Genomic DNA, 23,224 nt, shown 5'->3' on the forward strand with positions numbered 1-23,224 from the left:
AGTAAAAGCCATATACAGCAAACCAGTTGCTAACATTAAACTAAATGGAGAGAAACTTGAAGCAATCCCACTAAAATCAGGGACTAGACAAGGCTGCCCACTCTCTCCCTACTTATTCAATATAGTTCTTGAAGTTCTAGCCAGAGCAATCAGACAACAAAAGGAGGTCAAGGGGATACAGATCGGAAAAGAAGAAGTCAAAATATCACTATTTGCAGACGATATGATAGTATATTTAAGTGATCCCAAAAGTTCCACCAGAGAACTACTAAAGCTGATAAACAACTTCAGCAAAGTGGCTGGGTATAAAATTAACTCAAATAAACCAGTAGCCTTCCTCTACACAAAAGAGAAACAAGCTGAGAAAGAAATTAGGGAAACGACACCCTTCATAATAGACCCAAATAATATAAAGTACCTCGGTGTGACTTTAACCAAGCAAGTAAAAGATCTGTACAATAAGAACATCAAGACACTGAGGAAAGAAATTGAAGAAGACCTCAGAAGATGGAAAGATCTCCCATGCTCATGGATTGGCAGGATTAATATAGTAAAAATGGCCATTTTACCAAAAGCAATCTACAGATTCAATGCAATCCCCATCAAAATACCAATCCAATTCTTCAAAGAGTTAGACAGAACAATTTGCAAATTCATCTGGAACAACAAAAAACCCAGGATAGCTAAAGCTATCCTCAACAATAAAAGGACTTCAGGGGGAATCACTATCCCTGAACTCAAGCAGTATTACAGAGCAATAGTGATAAAAACTGCATGGTATTGGTACAGAGACAGACAGATAGACCAATGGAATAGAATTGAAGACCCAGAAATGAACCCACACACCTATGGCCACTTGATTTTTGACAAAGGAGCCAAAACCATCCAATGGAAAAAAGATAGCATTTTCAGCAAATGGTGCTGGTTCAACTGGAGGGCAACATGTAGAAGAATGCAGATTGATCCATGCTTATCACCGTGTACAAAGCTTAAGTCCAAGTGGATCAAGGACCTCCACATCAAACCTGATACACTCAAACTAATAGAAGAAAAACTAGGGAAGCATCTGGAACACATGGGCACTGGAAAAAATTTCCTGAACAAAACACCAATGGCTTGTGCTCTAAGATCAATAATCAACAAATGGGATCTCATAAAACTGCAAAGCTTCTGTAAGGCAAAGGACACTGTGGTTAGGACAAATCGGCAACCAACAGATTGGGAAAAGATCTTTACCAATCCTACAACAGATAGAGGCCTTATATCCAAAATATACAAAGAACTCAAGAAGTTAGACCGCAGGGAGACAAATAACCCTATTAAAAAATGGGGTTCAGAGCTAAACAAAGAATTCACAGCTGAGGAATGCCGAATGGCTGAGAAACACCTAAAGAAATGTTCAACATCTTTAGTCATAAGAGAAATGCAAATCAAAACAACCCTGAGATTTCACCTCACACCAGTGAGAATGGCTAAGATCAAAAACTCAGGTGACAGCAGATGCTGGCGAGGATGCGGAGTAAGAGGAACACTTCTCCATTGTTGGTGGGATTGCAAACTGGTACAACCATTCTGGAAATCAGTCTGGAGGTTCCTCAGAAAATTGGACATTGAACTGCCTGAGTATCCAGCTATACCTCTCTTGGGCATATACCCAAAAGATGCCCCAACATATAAAAAAGACATGTGCTCCACTATGTTCATCGCAGCCTTATTTATAATAGCCAGAAGCTGCAAAGAACCCAGATGCCCTTCAACAGAGGAATGGATATAGAAAATGTGGTACATCTACACAATGGAATATTACTCAGCTATCAAAAACAACGAGTTTATGAAATTCGTAGGCAAATGGTTGGAACTGGAAAATATCGTCCTGAGTGAGCTAACCCAATCACAGAAAGACATACATGGTATGCACTCACTGATAAGTGGCTATTAGCCCAAATGTTTCAATTACCCTCGATGCCTAGAACAAATGAAACTCAAGACAGATGATCAAAATGTGAATGCTTCACTCCTTCTCTAAAAGGGGAACAAGAATACCCTTGGCAGGGAAGAGAGAGGCAAAGATTAAAACAGAGACTGAAGGAACACCCATTCAGAGTCTGCCCCACATGTGGCCTATGCATATACAGTCATCCAATTAGACAAGATGGATGAAGCAAAGAAGTGCAGACCGACAGGAGCAGGATGTAGATCGCTCCTGAGAGACACAGCCAGAATACAGCAAATACAGAGGCGAATACCAGCAGCAAACCACTAAACTAAGAATAGGACCCCCGTTGAAGGAATCAGAGAAAGAACTGGAAGAGCTTGAAGGGGCTCGAGACCCCATATGAACAACAATGCTAAGCAACCAGAGCTTCCAGGGACTAAGCCCCTACCCAAAGACTATACATGGACTGAGCCTGGACTCTGACCTCATAGGTAGCAATGAATATCCTAGTAAGAGCACCAGTGGAAGGGGAAGCCCTGGGTCCTGCTAAGACTGAACCCCCAGTGAACTAGATTGTTGGGGGGAGTGGCAATGGGGGGAGGGTTAGGAGGGGAACACCCATAAGGAAGGGGAGGGGGGAGGGGGATGTTTGCCCGGAAACCAAAGAATTATTATTAAGTATTAAATAAATTTAAAAAAAAAGATTGTGGAGAAAAGACCTTAAAGGAAGTATATTAGATTGTTGGGGTTTCCAGAATGAAGTGTCACTACATGAGAGCTTAAGCAAAAGAAGCACATTCCGTCATAATGTGGAGGAAAGAGGCCGGAGATCAAAGGATCAGCAGGGCTTGATTCCTTGGGGGTCCCTCTCTTGGCCATGTTGATGGACATTCTTTCACTGAGACCTCATGTATGCTTTTCTTTACCTGTCTATGTCTTAATTAATCTCTGTAATACCAGTCATAGAGGATTAGGTCCCTCATGACCTCAATTAACCTTCAATAGGTAATTTTGTGAGGACACAGCTCTACCCATCCTTCCCTCCAGACTTGATTCTAGAAGGTGAAAATATTTGGAGCAGACTTTGGCTAGGCTATTTGAGAGGATTATAACAAGGAGGAAAATGTGAGAGAGAGCACTTCACACGGGAGCAAATGTGCTGTGTAACATGGGTTTGTCAGGAGCCCATTGCCAGGAGACACCTGTGGTGTTTGCACAGCTCTGCTGTCATTGTCCCCCTCAGCAGCCAGAAGGCTGATTTCCTGGTGATTTTTCACTTCATATTCTTTGCATCTGCCTTCCAAGGGATAGTTTAAATCCTGAATTAAAAAAATACCTCAGCCAGAGTGCTGATTTATTAACATATATTTAAAAGCACAATCACAGAGAGAACTGGATACTGTAGGTCCTTGACTGGCATGTGCTGTCTCTGTAGACTTACAGCCATCATGTGCCAATAAACAGGAGCTACATTATCATCAGAGGACAGCTTGCGTGCATGGATTGAATCTAGAATATACTTTTCTGTTTCGTGACCCTATGCTTCTTATTCTAGGCCGAGCAGTGCTGAGCAGCATGAAGACTGACCTCCGATTCTCTGTCTTTCCCTCCATCTCTTCCCCATCAAGTTCCACCAGCTCTGCTCTCAAGAGCATCTTTCAGTTTCCCCGGGGCAGAAGTGGATTCTCTTCTTCCCCCTCATCTGTAGCATTTTATGAACAGTTAGTATTTTGCATTCTGTGCTGTGATGACTTAATTTTTTCAGCAGTGGTTTCTGTGAAATCAGAAAGTTTGAGTGAAGAGACTCTTCTTTGTCACATTGAAGGCATAAGTGGCCAGCATTCAGTATCTACCAGACTGGTTATTGCAAGTAGTTTTATATGTGCCTGCTCTTGCTTTTGCTTTGGTGTTTTTAAGACATGGATTTCTAGAAGATACTCCATAAGGTATAACCTTGTACCAATGGCCGTGAGGTGAGAGGGGCAGTTTGGCGTGTTTCAGAAGAAAGCTTGCTCAAAGGTCAAAGCATCTGTTAAGCTTCTTTTCTTTTATTTGTTCCAAAATTTAAAAATTAATCTTGAAGTTTATTCAATGTTTAGATTTTTGTGGAGTATTTTCAGTTATTGTAACATTTCCATATCAGACCCAACACTCTCAAGAAAACTGACTCTTCCTCTCCCAGCAGCTATCAGTTACTAATAGACGCACATCTAATTGTGGGCTCTCATGTCCAGCCTCAGACTCTGGTGGGATTTAGTCTGACCCAAGCTTGCACAGGTCATGTGCAGGCTGTTCCAGGCACTGTCAGTTCATAGGCGCGGATGACACTGTTTCCCTGGAGTTGCCCACCACCTCTGGCTTGCACACTCTTTTTGCCCCATCTACCACAATGACCCCTGGGCTTTGGAAGGAGCAGGTGTGATATAGATGCCCCTACTTAGGGCTGAGCATTCCACAGTGTCTTATTCTCAACACCTTGGGCAGTGGTGGCTGCCCAGGTCAATTTGCAATTGAATGCACCTTTCACCAACCGGTTTGTCTTTGAGATTCTCTCCTGTCTGCTCCCTTTTCTCTACAGCAAGCATCTACACTCAGCATAAGGCCTTCTCTTCCTTCTTTAATTTGTTTTTCCCCTTCCTTTAGCCACTCATTGTTCTCTAATACCTGGTGCTCTCTTTTGAAAGAGCCCTGCTGAGTCCCATCTACCCGGGGGAAAATTCTATACTTCAAAATCCCCCTTATGAGCACCTATTTCTTTCTCACAGATCTCCCTAGCGATTTCCACGTTAAAAATCTCACTCTCTTGGAGATTGTGTATAAAAAACAAAAACAACATGATTAATAACTTTTCTGATACATGCTTTTTTGAGTGAACTCCTTACAGGATCATTTTTGAAAGGTGACGATTTATGATGCTCTCTCTCTCTCTCTCTCTCTCTCTCTCTCTCTCTCTCTCACACACACACACACACACACACACAATTGTGTTAACTCTGTATTTGCTAAAGGTTTCTCATTCTTAAGAAGGTATTTTAAAAACTCTTTTAAGGAACATCTTTCATATCTTACAGTTCAGAATCTCCCATGACTGAGTTCCTAAGATGCTGTACCTAGTCATTGTAGCCTTTGGGAAGACACAGTGCTTCACAGAGGAGTCATTAGCTCCTCGGCCTACAGACTCAATCTGAAGAACCTTTTCGTATCTCATAATTATATACATTCTGCAGCTTGCAAATGAACATGCTGATTTGACAGTGAGATAAGGAGGTTTATCAGCATCTGCACACATGCGGCATTAACACTAAAAGACACAACTTCATTAAAGCTCCCTGTGCTAATGAGAGCAAGGAGGTCATAGGTGTAGAAAAGGACATGAATAGATGTGGGCGTCAGGCTCATCTTTGAGAAGATGAGCTCATTCCACCCGACAGGTCCTGCTGTGTGCAAACAGCAGTGTCAAGAGAGTGCAGTTAACTGAACTAATATGTAGGCTGAGGACAGAGGCTGGGCCATAGAGAAACAATGTGAGTGCGTGATACTGGAAGGCTCCAGAGAGACCCACGAGATGTTGCTGACTGTCACGAAAGGAGACTGTGTTTCCAGGGTGGTGGAGAAAGAGTTCTTTCACCAGTGACTCTTTGCCTTTAGAGGCCAGTGTTTTCTAGGATGAAAAAACAATATAAAGTATCAACCTGTCCAAGATCCCCCAGGGAAACAACAAGGGTTGCCATAGTTACCATTATCCTTTCATAAAACATCCAAACCAGCAAACGGTGTAAAAGTGTTTGTGTAGTTGCCCAGAACAGGTAGGCAGGGAGGGCTGGGTGGGAGACAAGAGTCCTGAGCCAGTGTTAGGGGCTGCAGTCATGAGAATCCTGTTTCAAAGGAAGCAGAACTCAGGTTCTAGAAGCTGTGGAGATAGAAAATTGAGTCTGGGGGCTGGAGAGATGGCTCGGTGGTTAAGAACACTGACTGCTCTTCCAGAGGTCCTGAGTTCAATTTCCAGCAACCACATGGTGGCTCACAACCATCTGTAATAGGATCCAGTGTCCTCTTCTTCTGTTTGTCTGAAAACAGCTACAATGTACCCATATACAATACATACATACATACATACATACATACATACATACATACATACATACATACTTACCACAATAAAAAATCAAACTCGGTCTGGTCAGAGGCCACTCCATGTGGTTGGTATAAGGAAATACTTAGCACCCAGATTTGGCAATTCCTGAGTGTCTGCACACCAATCTCCAATCTTCGTGGCACTTCCAGACAAATGGAAGAATACCAGATAATTTTGTAAAGTGAAGTATGTGTTGATTTCTCTACTAGTCTTGGGCACTGAATGCTGAGATCTCACCCATGCTCAGGCCTGTCGTGGATTAGAGCTCCGTGAGAGATGGCATAGAACATTCCCCCTTCTACATTTCAGGTATTCACCCAGAAAAAAAGTTTAAGAGCTAGGGATGGTAGCACATGTCTGTCATCTTTAGCACCTCAGGATGGAGGCAGGAGGAAGGCCAGCTTCAGACCAGCAGGGGCTGCATATTGAGATTTTGTATCTTAAAAAAAAAGTTGGGGAAATGTGCACTACCATATACAGAGGTGATTGTAGAAATAATTCTGAAATTTTGCTGCAGGCTATATTTATACATTTCCTTCTGTTAGTCATGTTTCATGAAACATAACTACCTCTTTTGAATTTTTTTCTTTTGCCAGATATATGGGTAGAGCTAAAACTACCTTTTAAGGAAGCTTGCTTTGGGAGCAGTGAGACAGTTCAGTAGTAAAAGCCCTTGCTATTTGAGTAAGAGGACTGAAGTTTGGATCCTGAGAATCCACATACATGCTGAATGTGTAGCCTGCCTGTAATTACAGTCTTTGAAATTTCAACACTGTGGATTCCCAGAGCAAGCTGGCTACTGGGACTAGCCGTATCTGTGAGCTCTGAGTTTGATTGGGTGACCCTACATCAAAGCACAAGATGGAAAAGAGATTGAAGAAAAGTCCCTGTGCCAACCCTGGTCTCCATATGCCACATCTACATACACCCACACACATGAGAATATGAACCCTTGAAAGGGGGAAATATTTATTCTTGTAGGGCGTGAGCATGAGACAGGACTGAATAAAAGATAAAATTTCATGTTGAAAATAATCATGGTTTTTTAGTAATATAGGGGAATTGCTTTGCATTAAAACATGTTTGTTTGTTTGTTTGTTTGTTTGTTTGTTTGTTTAAAAAAACTGATGTCTGTAGATAAACTCTAAACTCCTTTAAATTCTTGGGCCACTGAGATGGTCGTGGACACAGAAGTTCTATTACTGGAACCCATAGAAAGAAGGTACGAGAAAACCAACCTCCAGTGAATATGAACACTTGAAAAGGAGAAAAGAAAATATTTATTCTTGTAGGGTATGAGCATAAGACAGGGACAGAATACAAGATAAATTTCATGTTGAAAATAATAATAGTATAGGGAAATTGCTTTGCATTAAAAACATGTTTGAAAAAAACATGTTTGGTGTCTATAGATTAAACTTCTTCAAATTCTAGGGCCAGTGAGATGGTAGTGGACACACAAGTTCTATTCCTGGAACCCATAGAAAGAAGGTAAGAGCAAACCAACCCCACAAAGTTGTCTACTGGTCTCCCCAGTGTGCACAGTGGCATGTGTTTCCCACCCTCACAAATGAATAAATGCATTTAAAAAATAAACTTAAATCTTTTCTACTTATACATCTGATAGAGGATTTATATATAGAGAATACAAAGAACTAAAGAAACTAAATAGGAAGTGAAACAGCCCAATCAATACATGTGTCAATGAAATCTGTATACTGTTATTAAAGGTGAAATGTACAATGGTCATTAAGTGTAATAAATGTGCAGCGTCATCAGCCATCAGAAGAATGCAAACTAAAACTACATTGAGGGCTGACAGGTCATTACTTGCCTTGCAAGTAAGAGGAACTGAATTCAGTACCCAGGAAAAAGGTTTGGATGTGTTGAACTTACTTGTAATCCCAGTGCTGAGAAGACAGACACAGGTAGACCTCTGGGGCTTTCTGACCGGCCAGCCATGCCTACTTGATGAGTTCCTGCCCATTAAGACATGTTGCCTAAAAGAAGACATCTACAGAAAGGGTTATTCTATGGTCCCTACATGCACACACACACACACACACACACACACACACACAAACAGCATGCGCATATAATGTGTGCACACACCTCCCTCTCAAATATACCCACATAGAGATTCCATTTTATCCTAGTCATAATGTCTGTCATTAAGAAAATGAATAAATGTTGATGAACATGCGAACAAAAGGCCCCCCCCATACAATGCTGGAGAGAAATGAACTAGTCCAGCTACTGTGGAAATCAGTATGAAGGTAGAGTACAGGCTTGAAGTGAGACCCAATGATTCTTTGAATTTTCTCAGTGTCTGTTATGTCTTCCCTTTCATTTCTGATTCTGTTAATTTGGATACTGCCCTTGTGCCCTTTAGTTAGATTGGCTAGAGTTTCGTCTATCTTGTTGTCTCTAAGAACCAGCGCTTGGTTTGGTTGATTTGTTGTAGTGTTTTCTTTATTTCTAGTTGATTGATTTCAGCCCTGAGTTTATTCCCTGATGTCTACTCCTCTTTTATTTGCTGGATCCTTCAGATGTACTTTTAGTTTGTTAGTAGGAAAACTCTCCACATCCATATTTGGACACTTAGTGCTGTTATCTTTCTTCTCAGCGCTGCATTCATTTGTGTCCCATACATTTGGGTATGTTTTGCACGCACTTTCATTGAATTCTAGAAAGTCTTTTAATTTCTTTATTTCTTTCCTGGCCCACTAGTCATTCAGTAGAGAGTTGCTCTGTTTCCATGGTGACGTAGGCTTTCTGTTGTTTCTGTTATTGTTGAAGTCCAGCTTTAATTCTTGGCAACCTGATAACATGACAGGTATTATTTCAATCTTCTTGTATCTGTTGAGGCTTTCTTTATGACAGACTATATGGTCAGTTTTGGAGAAGGTTCTGTGAGGTGCTGAGAAGAAGGTTTATATTCTTTTGTATTCGGGTGAAATGTTCTCCAGATATCCGTTCTGTCCATTTGAATCATAACATCTGTTAGTTTTGTTATTTCTCTGTTTAGTTTCTGTCTCATTGACCTGTCCACTGGTGAGAATGAGATATTGAAGTATCCCACTATTAAAGTGTGGAGTTCAATATGTGATTTAAGCTTTAGTAATGTTTTTCTTATGAATATGGGTACTCTTGCATTTGGGGCATCGATACTCTGAATTGAGATGTCCTCTTGGTAGATTTTTCCTTTGATGAATATGCAGTGTCCTTCTCTGTCTCTTTTGCTTTGGCTCAAAGTCTATTTTATTAGATATTAGAATGGCTACTCCAGCTTGTTTCTTAGGTCCATTTGCTTGGAAAATCTTTTCCCAGCCCTTTATAATGAGATAATGACTCACTTTCTGAGATGTGTTTCTTGTATGCAGCAGAATGATGGATTCTGTTTATGCATTCATTCTGTTAGCTTGTGTTTTTTTATTGTGGAATTGAGTCCATTGATGTTAAGATATATTAATTATCAATAATTGCTATTTCCTGTTTTTTTGATGTTGGTAGTGGTTGAGAGGTAGGTAGGTAGGTAGATAGATAGATCGATAGATAGATAGATAGATAGATAGATAGATAGATAGATAGATAGACAGACAGACAGAGAGAGAGTATGTGATTCTTCTTTTGATTTTAATGGTGAAAATTATTTATTCTTGTGTTTTCTTGTATGTAGTTAGCCTCATTAGGTTGAAGTTTTTCTTCTAGTATCCTTTGTAGGGCTGAGTTAGGAGAAAGATATTGTCTATATTTGGTTTTGTCATGGACTATCTTTGTTTCACCATCTATGGTGATTAAAATTTTTGATGGATATGGTAGCCTGTGTTGGCATCTGTGGTCTCTTGGGGTTTGCAATACCTCTAGTGATGCCCTTCTACATTTAGAATTTCAGATGAGAAATTGGGTAAAATTCTGATGGGTCTGCCTTTTGTGTTACTTGGCCTTCTACCCCTGATGCTTTTAAATTCTTTTTCTGTTCTATATATTTAGTGTTTTGATTGTTATGTGCTGGGAGAATTTTCTTTACTGGTCCAGTCTGTTTGAGGGTTTTGTAAGCTTCTCATACTTTTATAAGCATCTCTTCCCTAAGGTTAGGGAAATTTTCTTCTATAATTTTGTTGACAATGGCTTTTGGGCCTCTGAGCTGGAGTATTCTCCTCCTTCTATACCTATTATTCTTAGGTTTGATTCAAGATTTTCTGGATGTTTTGTATCATGAACTTTTTAGATTCTGCATTTCCTTTGATTAATATATTGATTTCTATTAGCATATCTTCTACATCTGAGATTCTCTCTTCCATCTCCTGTATTCTGTTGCTGATCCTTATATCTGTAGGTCCTGTTTGCTTTCCTAGGTTTTCCATCTGCATAATTGTCTTGGTTTGTGTTTTCTTTATTATTTCTATTTTCCTTTTCAGGTCTTGGACAGTTTTATTCATATCCTTCACCTGTTTGATTGTATTTTCCTGTATTTCTTTATATTTATTTGCTTCCTCTTTTAGTACCTCTACCTGTTTGAATGTATCTTTATGTATTTCCTTAAGGAATTAAGGAATTTATTCATGACCTCTTTAAAGGCCACCACCATCTTTATTGATTGGATTTAAGATCCTCTTTTTTGTGCTTCTGTGTCATTGGGTTATCCAAGGTTTGTTGTAGCAGGATAGCTGGGCTCTGGTGCTGCCATATTGTCCTGGGTCTTCTTGGTTGTGTTCTCACACTGTCCTTCAGGCATCTGGATTTCCACGTTGTTGTCTCGATGACTGTGATTGCATCAGGACTTTTCAAGAATGTGGGGGAGCCATGAGCCAGACAATGGAAGTCAGGGTACCTGAAACTTCTGACTGGGCCTCAGGCAGAACCATGTCCCAGTCAGACCCAACTAGGTTGGTGAGCATATATGATTGGGATGTGATTGGTAGGGCCTGGTTCCAAGCTGGTTAGTCTTGGGTTCCCCAAAGGTTTCTATGGAGAAGCAGAATGCTCTTGGCATCCTGCAAGTCTCCTCCTAACTAAAGAATGAGTTCAGACCTAAACAATAGGGCTCAAGTGACCCAGTCCCCTTTGCTGATCAATATTCTTACACATATCTATGTCTGTCTACTCCAGGAATCACAGCTGATAGAATTCGGAATTTATTGGCATGTTGGTCAATAAGTTACTGAAGTTAACCTTCATTTAACGAATCATCAGCAAGGCAGATACGCAGATGACAAGTGTTCAATTTTCAGAAATCTCTTTCCCGATCTGTCTCTCTTCCTTCTGTCTCACTAATTATTGATTTAATGTGTGAGCCCCTCCTCCTAACCCTTTAGCCATCACCCTTGAGAGTTCAGTCCTTTAGGGATGTTCTCATTAGAATCAATAATTCACCATGGCATATTATATAGTGCCCTGAATATCTATAAAGATGGTCTTTCATGTTGCACATCCTGGGGTGCTCAAGTAATTAATTTCGCTAGCTTTACAGAACAGTGCACTCTATTGTGAATGGTAAAATGTACTATGCACAGAGGCAAATATGCAGACATGGCTGGGAGGACAGGCTCTGTAGGGGAGCTTCCCTGGAGGATTTAATGCTGGAGTCAGGTAGTCAGGTCTTAGCTCTCTACAGAGCTGTAAAGTGTACTTGTGATGTGGAAACAATCAATGACCAATTGATCGAAATACTTTCTTTGGGTGTTTTCTTCTTCTAGCTTTTAAAAGTAAAAAAATTTCTTCAAAACAGTTTACTTGATGGCATTAAAAACCTTCCTTTGACATAAGCATTCCAAAGGCACAATAGTGGAGCACACCATCTGTTCCTTGCATCAATTCAAAGCTGTCAGGCTTTAAATAGCTATTCATATAAGGTTAAAGACATCCAATAAGTTCATATAAATGGGAGCCACCTGCTAATGGCCAATTTGGCTAAAAAAATGAAAAAGAAATATGTGTACATTAACATTTTAAATAGCAACACAGACTCAACTTTAGATTGGGTCACATGAGTAACAATTTAGATAAATAACAAGGACTTTTAAACAAAACAAGAAGCTTTAAACTTATATGCCCTGGTTAAGCGTAAGTAGTCCAGATTCAAATCCACTTTCTATAAGAAGCTGAGTAAGAGGCCTTGCCCCTTCCAGTTGAAGTGTTTTGCATTTCTTTCTATGATAATGGTTTAGCTTCCAATTAAAGAATCGGTTACCAATTGGAGCAGAAAAATTCAATAACCATCAAAGCAAGCAAGCAAACAAGGAAGGAAGGAAGAGAGAGAGAGAGAGGTGGAGGGAAGGAAGGAGGATTGGGAAATAAAGCTGGAGACACAGTAGCTATAGTTTCTACAGATTTAGCCTCACATATACACAGAAGGAAAAACAATGTCACTCCAGAGATCAAAGGTCTCTCGAAAGTACCAAAGGATCTCTGTCTTCTATATGGAGATCTGTCTTCCTGTAGACTTGACCATCGTTGGAGGCACTTGGGAATTTTGAGACTTTGCTTTCTTTTCTAGAGAACTAAGTGTCACCTCAATCAGATTGAGAAGTTTTTTCCCCCTTCTGATGCTCATTAGGGAATAATGACTTGTTTAACTAATGATGAAGTCATACGAGATTATAATCATTTTTGCACATCCAAGCTGTATCTGTATTATATTTGTGTTCTAGTTATCCACTGTTTCCTCCTGTGGTTAATATAAACATTGTATTTTGTAAACTGAACCAGTCCCATATTTAACATCAAATCATAGGCAAAGAAACACATTTTCTCTTGCACATTATACTGTTCTTGTCACTGAAAGTCCTTTGTCCCCAGACATCTATTTCTGAGTGCTATTCCTAAGAACCCAATTGGTACAATTTTTAGACTTAAAAAAAACTCTGTTCCCACTGGCTTCCATTGCTGTTCTGTGCAAAATTCCCCACTGAGTATTTGATGAATATACTCCTTGGGGACCCCATTTTTTTGTGAGTGGACTGGGTATCCACATGCCTTGTCAGAGGGAGGAAGATGATTTCCTCTGATAACACTCCCCTGGTACCTGAGTAGCTTACCTGAGTCCTTTATTTGGCGGTTCTGTTATGCTGGCACCGGGCCAGAGCACGGGGAAGAAAGGCTTGTGAGAACACTTTATTCCCTCTTGGGAAAAGTAAACAAGACTCGATGTCAGGAAGGGAAATTTTTCATATAGATAAAGGAGAGGAACATCTGCCCACCCTTCTTAATGGTTAAAACACATTTAACGATCCTCCTGTGTTCTGTTTCCTTGGGAGCTTGAATTATTCCAGAAAACTCTGATTTTTTGAAACAAGACCAGGCCCAGCTTTTTTAAAAGTGAAAATGGACTATTTTCCATTTCTCTGAAGATGAACAGGGCGTGGGAGGCTAAAAAGAAGGGGGTGCATTCAATGGGGTGCAGATTGGAGCATGTGAGGGTAGTTTCTGAAAAAAAGGCCCAAACTGAGCTATTCCAGATGAGGAACAGAAGGAGAAATGGTGATTACTAAATTGGTCAGATAAGGTAACTGATTTATCAGTAGATGTACGCCTATTGTACAGAACCTAGCGCTACTAAACCATCACATAGACCATACATCCTGATGTGGAAGGTGATGGGTGGTGGCGAAAGTTGGTCCAATCCTTGTTGACCTTTATCTTATCACACTTGCCTTTGCTCAATCCTAACATCTCTGGAGAGAGTGGGATTGCTCTCTCTTATGTGTGAAAAACAACTCCACCTCAGACTTCTGGGACTGTGCTCAGTACCATGACAGATGCTCAATAAATATTTCTGAATTACACAAAGAGAGGCATTTATTAATTCTAATGCAATAGTGTATATAGACCTCAGGAAAAGTCCTGGCAATCATATTGGAGGAAATATCTGTCTTTCCTTATGTTCTTTGTGAATAAAAGACAAATTTATTAGTAATCAAGGCACAAATATTATATTTTCTTCCCAGCCCCCTTTTTTCCAGACTCTAGTTAACCTGTTGGTGGAGGATGGGTATTGTTTCACCCTGTAGGGTGTCAGAGAGCCCGTGGTAGCCATTCACCACATTTCTATTCCTTAACAACTCAAATAATATAAATGGATTAACCTTTGACTTTGTTACTGTCTTATTTCACTTAACACAATGTCTTCATGGTTTGTCCATGTTGAGCATGTGTCAGAATCTTCCTTCTATTTAAGGCTGAATAATACTTCACTGTATATATGTGGATATGCTTTTTTTCATCCATGAATGTGAACTTTGAGGAACACATGGATTTAGTTTATAGCATCTCCAAAAGTTTTTCACGTCTTCATCTCTAGAAAATATGAATACTGTATTGTATTGTATTGCATTGTATTTTATAGTATATGACAAAAAATAAAGACTTTATAGATAGGATTCACTTAAGGAACTTGAGTTGGAGGGATTATCCTGAATGGATATTGCTCTGGCTTTTCCAGATAGGTCCTCAATAAAAACATCTTCATCTTTATGAGAGGGAAACAGCATTTCAGAAATCAGTTTAGTCTGACCTCAAACTAGTTATCCTCCTGATCTTCCTGGCTCTCATTTCCCTTTCTTAGAATGAACACTCTGAAGAGCATCCTTTCGTACAATCATTTTAGGTCTATTCTGGATAATTTGTGAACTATACATTCTGTGTACTTTATTATCTTTTGAAAGTCTATTTTTCTCTTCTCATTCCATTCCTCCACCCTGCCCCTCTTTTCCTTTCCACTTTCCCAACTTTTTGCTTCCCTCCCCCCCTCCCTCCCTCGCTTCCTCCTTCTTCTCTTCTTTGTCTTCCTTTGCTGTGCTAAGGATATACCTCTAGGCCTTGTACATGCTAGGCAGGTGATCCACCACTGAGCTACATTCTCAGCCTCCTATTGTTTTTGATGTTTGTTATTTTATTAATTCAAATAATAAAAATGTAAATACTTTAAAGCACAAAACAGATTTTAATATTTGTGATTACAAAATTATAGATATACCAGGTCCAGCTCCTTTTTTTTTTTATAATGAAGGGAGACTAGTTTCCATTTCCCCGAAGATAAACATGGTGAGGGGGACTAAAAATGCAGGGTCCAATGGAATACAGATTGGGGCATGTGATACACACACACACACACACAGACAGAGACAGACAGACAGACAGACACAGAGACAGAGACACAGAGACACAGAGAGAGATCTGGTTCATGAAACAAAATGGTAATTATACTATAATAAATCTAATTTTCTGGATATTCAAATGAAAATTTGATTTGTTGGGGATTTTTTGCATGTGAGATAAATCTCATTACTAGGCAGATTGAATGGCTTACTTCAAACAAAATTGCTATATAATTTCAGGTAATATAAGTTCAGATTTTAGAAATTTGTAGATAGTTTCAATTTCATCTCTTTAACTAATACTAATTTAATTTTTCCAAAGGAATATTCAGAAAACTGTTCCACTTTTAGAGAATTATTAATTCTGAAATCTTAAACATTATGAGTTTCAAAAATTATTTTAGTTTTGCTTGAAGAAAGAGAGGTGTGAAGAAGTGGGAAGTTGCGTAAAATCCTTTTTATCTGGTTTGGATGTCGGATGTTTGTAGGCTTCAGCCCACTTGGTTGTGTTATATCAAGCAGAATGAATAAATAATAGCAGAGGACTGTTTTTGGTCCTTCTAACCAAATTCTAGGAAAATAGGTACTTAACATTGTCATCTGAGATAAAATCCCATTCCTTTCACTTGGTCAGCATTTTCTCTGTGACAATTTTAATTATTTTAAGGACCCTAACATGCCTAGGGATAGAATCTGTTTAGAGGAAAACTACACAGAAAAAAACCCTAAGAGTTGGTGGCCCAGCTCTCTGGACAAGAAAATCTTATAAAAATAATTTCTGATCTTAGTAGCAACTTGTAAATACTGACCCATTGGCAAATGACACTGGCTAGATAGCCTTGATAAAAATCTCCCTGAGATGGAATCTCAGCATCAAAAAGACCTCTGGAAGCCTAACAATCATGTTTTATTTTATACATAATTGTTAGCTTATCATTTTCCAGTCATTACTGGAAATACAAATTAGAACTTAAGAAGCATTGTCTTGTAAGCTTTTAGCCTTAGATTCCCACAAATCTGTTTCCACCATACATTTCTGAAGGAGATAATTAAGGCTCCTTGGGATTCATTTACCTCTTGTCCCCTTGCCAACAGATGTCTCTTGGGGATCAGACCACCACCTTTCTTCCAACAGCTGGACTGAATTAGACGAACTGTCTGGTTTTATAGTTTAGTAGTTTTGGACATCAGCACTTGAATCTGGTTCAGTCTAACACTATTGGCATCTCTGCAGACTATACTCCCCTTCCAGCTCTGGGTGAGACTCTTCTACTGCTTCCTGTTGATGTGGAAGCCATCCTTTCAGAAATTCCTTACCATTGACTTAACTCCCTCTTGAATCCATTAAAGCCATTTAGTTGTCTTTTCTAGAAGGATCATTGAAAGGGACAGGTCATCACTGCTTATCTCAGTCCCCTCATCTTCCTGAGAACTGGAATGAAGTATCCAGTCAGGCTCCATTATCCAGCTAAACACTTGCTTTCCCACAGGGTTCTGTTCCCTTTCAATATGAGGATGCTGTTGGCAAGAGGAGAAGAGGGAAATGAACCCCAGGGAACACTAAATCTCCACAAGACTCAGCCTTTTCTCATACAAAGCAAAGAGTTGGAATAAAGCAAAATGCTTCCAGTGTCTGCAGATGCTCCTTTGGGTGTAGTCTCTGGAAGGGGGCATTTGTGGTGTGCACATGTGTGTACATATGTGTATGCCTGTGCATGTGTATGTTCTTAAGTATGATGCAATGGGTATATAGAAGGATTCAAGTATACATATGCATGTAGATGTGTGTATGCATGTTTATGTGCATGTATTCAAGTGTGAGACAAAGGACATATAGGAGTCATGTGTGTATGTATGTACATCTGTGAGTATGTGTACATGTTTGTATACATGTCTGTGCATTGTGTGTGTGTGTGTGTGTGTGTGTGTGTGTGTGTGCATGAACTTAAGTATGAGACAATGGGAATTTAGAAGGATTCAGTAGTACCAAAGAAGAACTCAGCACACATATCTTTGAAAAATCATTCTATTCTGTGAATGACATAGAGAATAAGCCCCTCCCCCCCACAGAGGTGACATAATTAGTCATCTATTTCCCTTGAGCCATTGCTTATGAGAAAATATTTCTTGCTGTTCCCACCCCCTACAGGAACTCAGGACTGAGAGCATGCCAGGGAACTCACTGAACATAGCCTTCCAGAGAAACTCTTGAACATACCTATGAGAATATGCATCCAACGAGGTCCAAGGCAACTTCCTTTGTAATAACAAAACAAAAGGAAAATAAACGCAAATGTTCATGAAAAACAGATTGGTAAGTTGAATTGTCCTGTTACAAAAGGCACCATACAACAGAGAAAGTAATCAAAATATTTAATCAACATATGGTTAAGTCTCAGAAGGGCAATGAAGATAACAAAAAGCCAATAGAATACACAGCAAGACTTCATTCCTGTACAATTAAAAGTCATGCAACCCCCCAATTATACATGTAAACTGAAATGTAAGTTAACTCTTTTCACAATAGAGTTCAGGGCAACAGTTATGTCTTGGAGGGACACAGACAAATGTTCTAGCAATTTTTCTTCCATTTGCTTAAGGAATATGTGGGTGTTTCTTACTGATATTTCAAATATTAATACACTTTTTAATGAACAATATGTTTTAAAATAAATTTAAAAAGCAGACAGGGATTAAGTTGTGGACCATTATATTTTAGTGAATATGACTATTTTATAAGATCTCAGATTTTTAAAAAATTAAATGCAATATAATATAAAAGAATATAATATGCAATAATATAAAAATAAACACACGTGGGTTGGGGTAGATGGCTCAGTGGATAGAGTTGCTTGCTTCCAAACCTGATGGCCTAAGTTTGATCCCTGGGAGACTCATGGTAGAAGAAGGGAACTGAATACCAGCACACACATGTACACACTCACACACACACACACACGTGCTGAAAGGCAAAAATCATTTTTACTTATTAATGACCTATTTAGAAAGCATTCATTTGAGAATGTTTGGTTTCTGGCAGCAACAAAAGCATTAATTTCCACAGGAGTAAACCGGTAGCCTGTTCATGAACAACCTGAGTGCAGCTGTCAGGTGTGCACTTCTGAATGTGTGTGAAATTCCACTGAAAGCCCACACTGGATCTGTCACATCTGCACTTCAAAGTTAATGGTGGGATCACTTGATCACATTTCGTGGTCAAGGATGTACTACATTTTTGTGCACGTTTGACCTGATTGAAAGGAACTTCTCTTTTTACTGGGGAAGGGGGGCTGGCTGCTGTCTCATTCTTTCCTTGGGCCCTTGCACACTGTAACTAGCTTTGCATTACATTATTCTAACTGGTGTGGCAAATATACTTCCTTCTGAGTTTCTCTCTGGGTCCTGTCCTCTAGTGCCGAAGAGAATGACTTTAATCCCATTGAAACTGCAGGCTCTGCAAATTTTGAGGTTTATTATGATCTGATGGGGTTGGGGAGGGCGGTGGAGTCAGATGGAGGGACTGACAAGAAGCTTAGGTAACTTATTCTTTGATGCTGGGCCACACAGCAATGTAGGTAACAGAATCCCTGGTGCATCTGAACCAGCTCAGTAGAGGCCCAAATACGGCCAAACCATTAGCTAATCCTAAAATGTCACTTTCCTTACTTCATCTTCCTTACAAGATGAAAGAAAAGACATTGACTCTGCAAAACACAAGTGTGCTTTCTCCCACTTAAACAATTATTCATTTAAAATTAAGGGCATATCAATACAGTCCTATTCCTACAAAGACTCGTAAGTCTAGTATCTACATAGCTCCCTCTAGAATTGCCTGACAAACTGTACTTGGTGAATTGTAGGGATTCACTAGCCCCCAGCTCAGGAACTCTTTCTCTCTTGTGTCCTCCAAAGCAGTGAGATCCTCCAAACCCATGCCTCCAGTGACAGAGGCTCCCTGCTCCTGCTTTTGTTTTGATGATACTAGATAACTGCTGTTTTCTCATGGAAGGGAACTCCACTGTATTTGCATTGATTATTTTACTTCTCCTTATATTTCAAAACTTTGACAGCATTTGCATAGATATTGGTCTTTTTCTGTGGAAAAAAATAACCTCTGTATTTAGATATAAATTGAATTAAGTTAATTCTTTGACAGTATCCTCCAAGGAAGAAATGCATATTCAGATGAATCCCCGCCATTCTCTGTATCTACCTACCTCCCACCCCTACTTTTCCTAACTGTCCATTTCTCAGATTCATGATTTTTTTGGGTGTGACCCATTTTGCTTAAACAGGGCCACATGTGTAACTTCCTGGTTGGTACTCTCTATTTGTGCCTGGTGTGGCCACCAATGATTTCACAACTGAAAGAGAAAAAAAATGACCTGAACCCCCCCCACTCTGGGATTCTTCATAATAGATTACTTAGTGTTGACAAGTTGGGTTCCATGAAGTTCCCATATATCCTTGTCTGGATTTTTCTTTCCTTATTTTTTTTTGTTTGCAGGCAAATTATTTTATTAATCCCTCTATTTAGTGACAATGATAAAAAGCATGAAAGGAAAAAAGATTCTCACAATGTTAACATTTTCCCATGAATAATTAAAAGATGGTTATGTCAATTTTTGAAGTTCTTCCCATTTTCTGGACAAGGGAGTGATTAAAAGCTAGCAAGTAATTGAAACAGTTATTTGAATCACTATAGCAAAAATTCCAATAAATTATGTCTGTGTTATGCACTGTAGACAGAAAATTAACTGATATATATATATATATACACACATATATATATTTGTATAAATATAAAATGCTTTACCAGTGTTTGTCTGTATCTTGATGGGCCAGTTCTTACATGGTAATCCCTAGTTGCTAAGCATCTGTGACTTTAATAGCAGTGTATGGAGCAGAAGTTGATGTTTTGTAAACTTTCTTCCTCTCTTCCAGCTTTTACATTCTCTTTAGCCCATTCCTCACTGTGTTCCCTGATCCTTAGAAAAGATAGTACAAATATCTCACTTAGCGTCCTCATTTAACTCTTTTTGATTCATCATCTTCTAATCTCAGAATTGAGGATTATTTTGTAACTCTTCCCCATTTTCAGTTTATTTTACATTTTATAATATTTTACTTAATTTCTTTCATTGATTTATTCTTATTTTAATTGATTGTGGGTGAAGGAAAGAATTTCTTTTTTGTTCTTTTTATTTTTTTAATTGGATATTTTATTTATATACATTTCAAATGTTATTCCTTTTCCCGGTTTCCCCTGTGAAAAACTCCTTATCCCAGCCCCCCTCACCCTGCTTCTATGAGGGTGCTCTCTGACCCATCCACCCACTCCCACTTCACTGCCCTGGCATTCCCCTACACTGGGACATTGAACCTTCACAGGACTAAGGGCCTCTCCTCCCATTGATTCCAGACAAGGCCATCCTCTGGTACATATGTAGCTGGAGACATGGGTCCCTCCATGTGTACTCTTTGGTTGATGTTTTAGTCCCTGGGAGTTTTGTGGGGTCTGGTTGGTTGATATTGTTGTTCTTCCTATGGGGTTGCAAACCCTTTCAGCTCCTTCAGTCCTTAAGGAAAGAATTTCTTAATGTTGTATTGCTAATTCCATATACTCTTTGTATAATTGTATTGATTCAAATGCATATTAGTTTCATTGCTTTTATTTTCTATAAATATTAAAAGTCTTGTTTCCTTTCCAGTAAAAAAAAAAATTAAGGGCATATGAGCCTGTGCGTGCGTGCGTATGCTCCATGGCATATGTGTGGAGCTCAGAGAAAAATTTCCAGGAATTTATTTTTTCTTTTCATGTGCAAGTCTTCTGTCAGATTCTGTGTGGGATCTCACTGGGGTTGTCAGGTTTCACAGCAAGTGCCTCTCCCCGTTTAGCCACCATGCCAGTCTCAAGGATTAAATTCTTGTCCACCAATGTCTCATCCCAATTTCTTTTCCTCTCTCTCCCTGCCCTCTTCGCTTTTTTTCTTTCATCCTCCTCAGTTCTCTTTTAGGTTGAAAAACAGAGAATTCAGTTGTTATCTTCATAACTGTGTGATACTACACTTTGTTCTCGACTGTTCCCCCACTCCCTCCCATGGTACTCCTTTCCCTCCACTACACTTTTCTCCCCATATTTAGTCCTTCTTTCTGCATCTCTTACATGAAATGTATTACTATCCCAATTCCACCCTTCTTTAAGATCTCTTCTTCCCATCTCTGATCCCTTGATAATTTCATGATCTACAAACACATTTGTAGACACACACACACACACACACACACACACACACACACACACCACATCACATCCACACAATTTTAAGTTCTGCACAGGTGAGAAAGCATGCAACAATATTCTTTCTGAGTCTGGCATATTTTGTTTAATACAATGATTTCTAGCTGTGTCCATTTTCTGTACATGTCATAATTTCATTTTTCTTTACAGCAGAATGTAATTACATTATGTTGCCTGTAGCTTTTCTTTATCCATTCCTTGGTTGATGGACATCTAGACTGATTCCAGTTCTTAGTTATTGAGACTAGAATAGTAACAAATATGGACATAGTATCTCTGTGGTCTGTTGACTAAGTGTTCTTCACAATTAAGAGTCATATAGCTGAGGCACATGATAGGATTTCAGCATTTGAGCAAACTCCATAGTGATTTCCCAAGTGACTACATATACTTATAGTCCCATCAGCAGAAAGTAAATGTACTGTTTCTTCCACATCTTTGCAAGCATCTGTTGCCAGTTTTTCTTTATGATAGCTATTCCCTATGGGTCAGGGGAGATGTGAAATTTCAGCAGTTTTAATTGTGGCTAAGGATGATGACTATATTTTGCCATATTTATTGACCTTCTGTATTTCTTCCTTTGTGACCTGTCTATCCAGGTCATTAGCCCACTTACTCATTTGGATGATTTGGATTTCTGATGTTTCATTCTTGCAGTTCCTTTACTGCATCTTCTGGGCTAAACCTCTGACCTTTGTGCAGTTGACAGAGACACACCTTCGTTCCCCATTTTGCAGACTATCCCTTACTCTCATGATTTTCATTTGCTGTGTAGAAGCTTCATAATTTCATGTAACCACGTTTATCAAGTTTGAGAATTATTGCTTGTGCTACTGGAGTCCAGCTCTGAAAGCCCCTGGCTTTGCCTATGACTGGAGGTGTTTTACCTGTGCTTTTCTTTAGCAGTTTCAAAGTGTCAGGTCTCACACAAAGGTCTTTGACGTGTTTTGAATTGATTTTTGTGCAGTCAACCCAATTTCTAATATTTTTTTGCTCTTGAATAGAAACATAAACAATTGTGCATTTGGTCCCCAAAGTTAAATTTAATCTAATTTCAAAGTAACTGTACCTTATTTTTATCTTAAAAATCAGACCAAATTGCTTTTCTTGAAAATGACCAATGTAAAATAACATAGAAAGTATAGAGGAAATAAAATGATTATAATAATAAAGGAATTACATTAAAAGTTACCAATAAATGTCTACAGCAAGACCGTGACATATTTTCAGATGAAGAGGGTAAACTCTGAGTAGAATAGCAAGCCTAAAACCCTTTTGTGTGGGTATTTAATGTGTTCAATGTACATAACAGAACATTTAAAGTGAAAGAGAGATTTAAACAATAGTGTCTATGATTGGAACACTCTGGGGAAATAAATCATTAGATCTAGTTCATGGTAGAGTCAAAATAAGTTCCAAGTGGTCTAACGGTTTTGCCATTCAAGCCCTATAAATTCCAGGAAGAGAAGAATCTGTTCACAATGTTATGCAAAGATGCTCTCCTTTAATCTATTGCCAAAGCCTGGCTGTGAGAAAGGAGGAGGAATAGCTTGGCCTAACAGGGGAAACTTGTAAATAGGAAGAGGCCAAATATAAAGGTGGAAGTCAAGAGGTGAACTGAGAGATGTAAACTGGCCTAGTCCACTGAGAAGATCAAAGAGAAGAAATTGAAGAGATCAAAGCAAAAGAAGCATAAAGAAGGAAAAAGAAAAGAAGTAAGAAAGGAAGGAAGGAAGGAGGGAGGGAGGGAGGGA

This window comes from Rattus norvegicus, chromosome 4 (genome assembly GCF_036323735.1).
Source record: "Rattus norvegicus strain BN/NHsdMcwi chromosome 4, GRCr8, whole genome shotgun sequence".
NCBI classification, from domain to species: domain Eukaryota; kingdom Metazoa; phylum Chordata; class Mammalia; order Rodentia; family Muridae; genus Rattus; species Rattus norvegicus.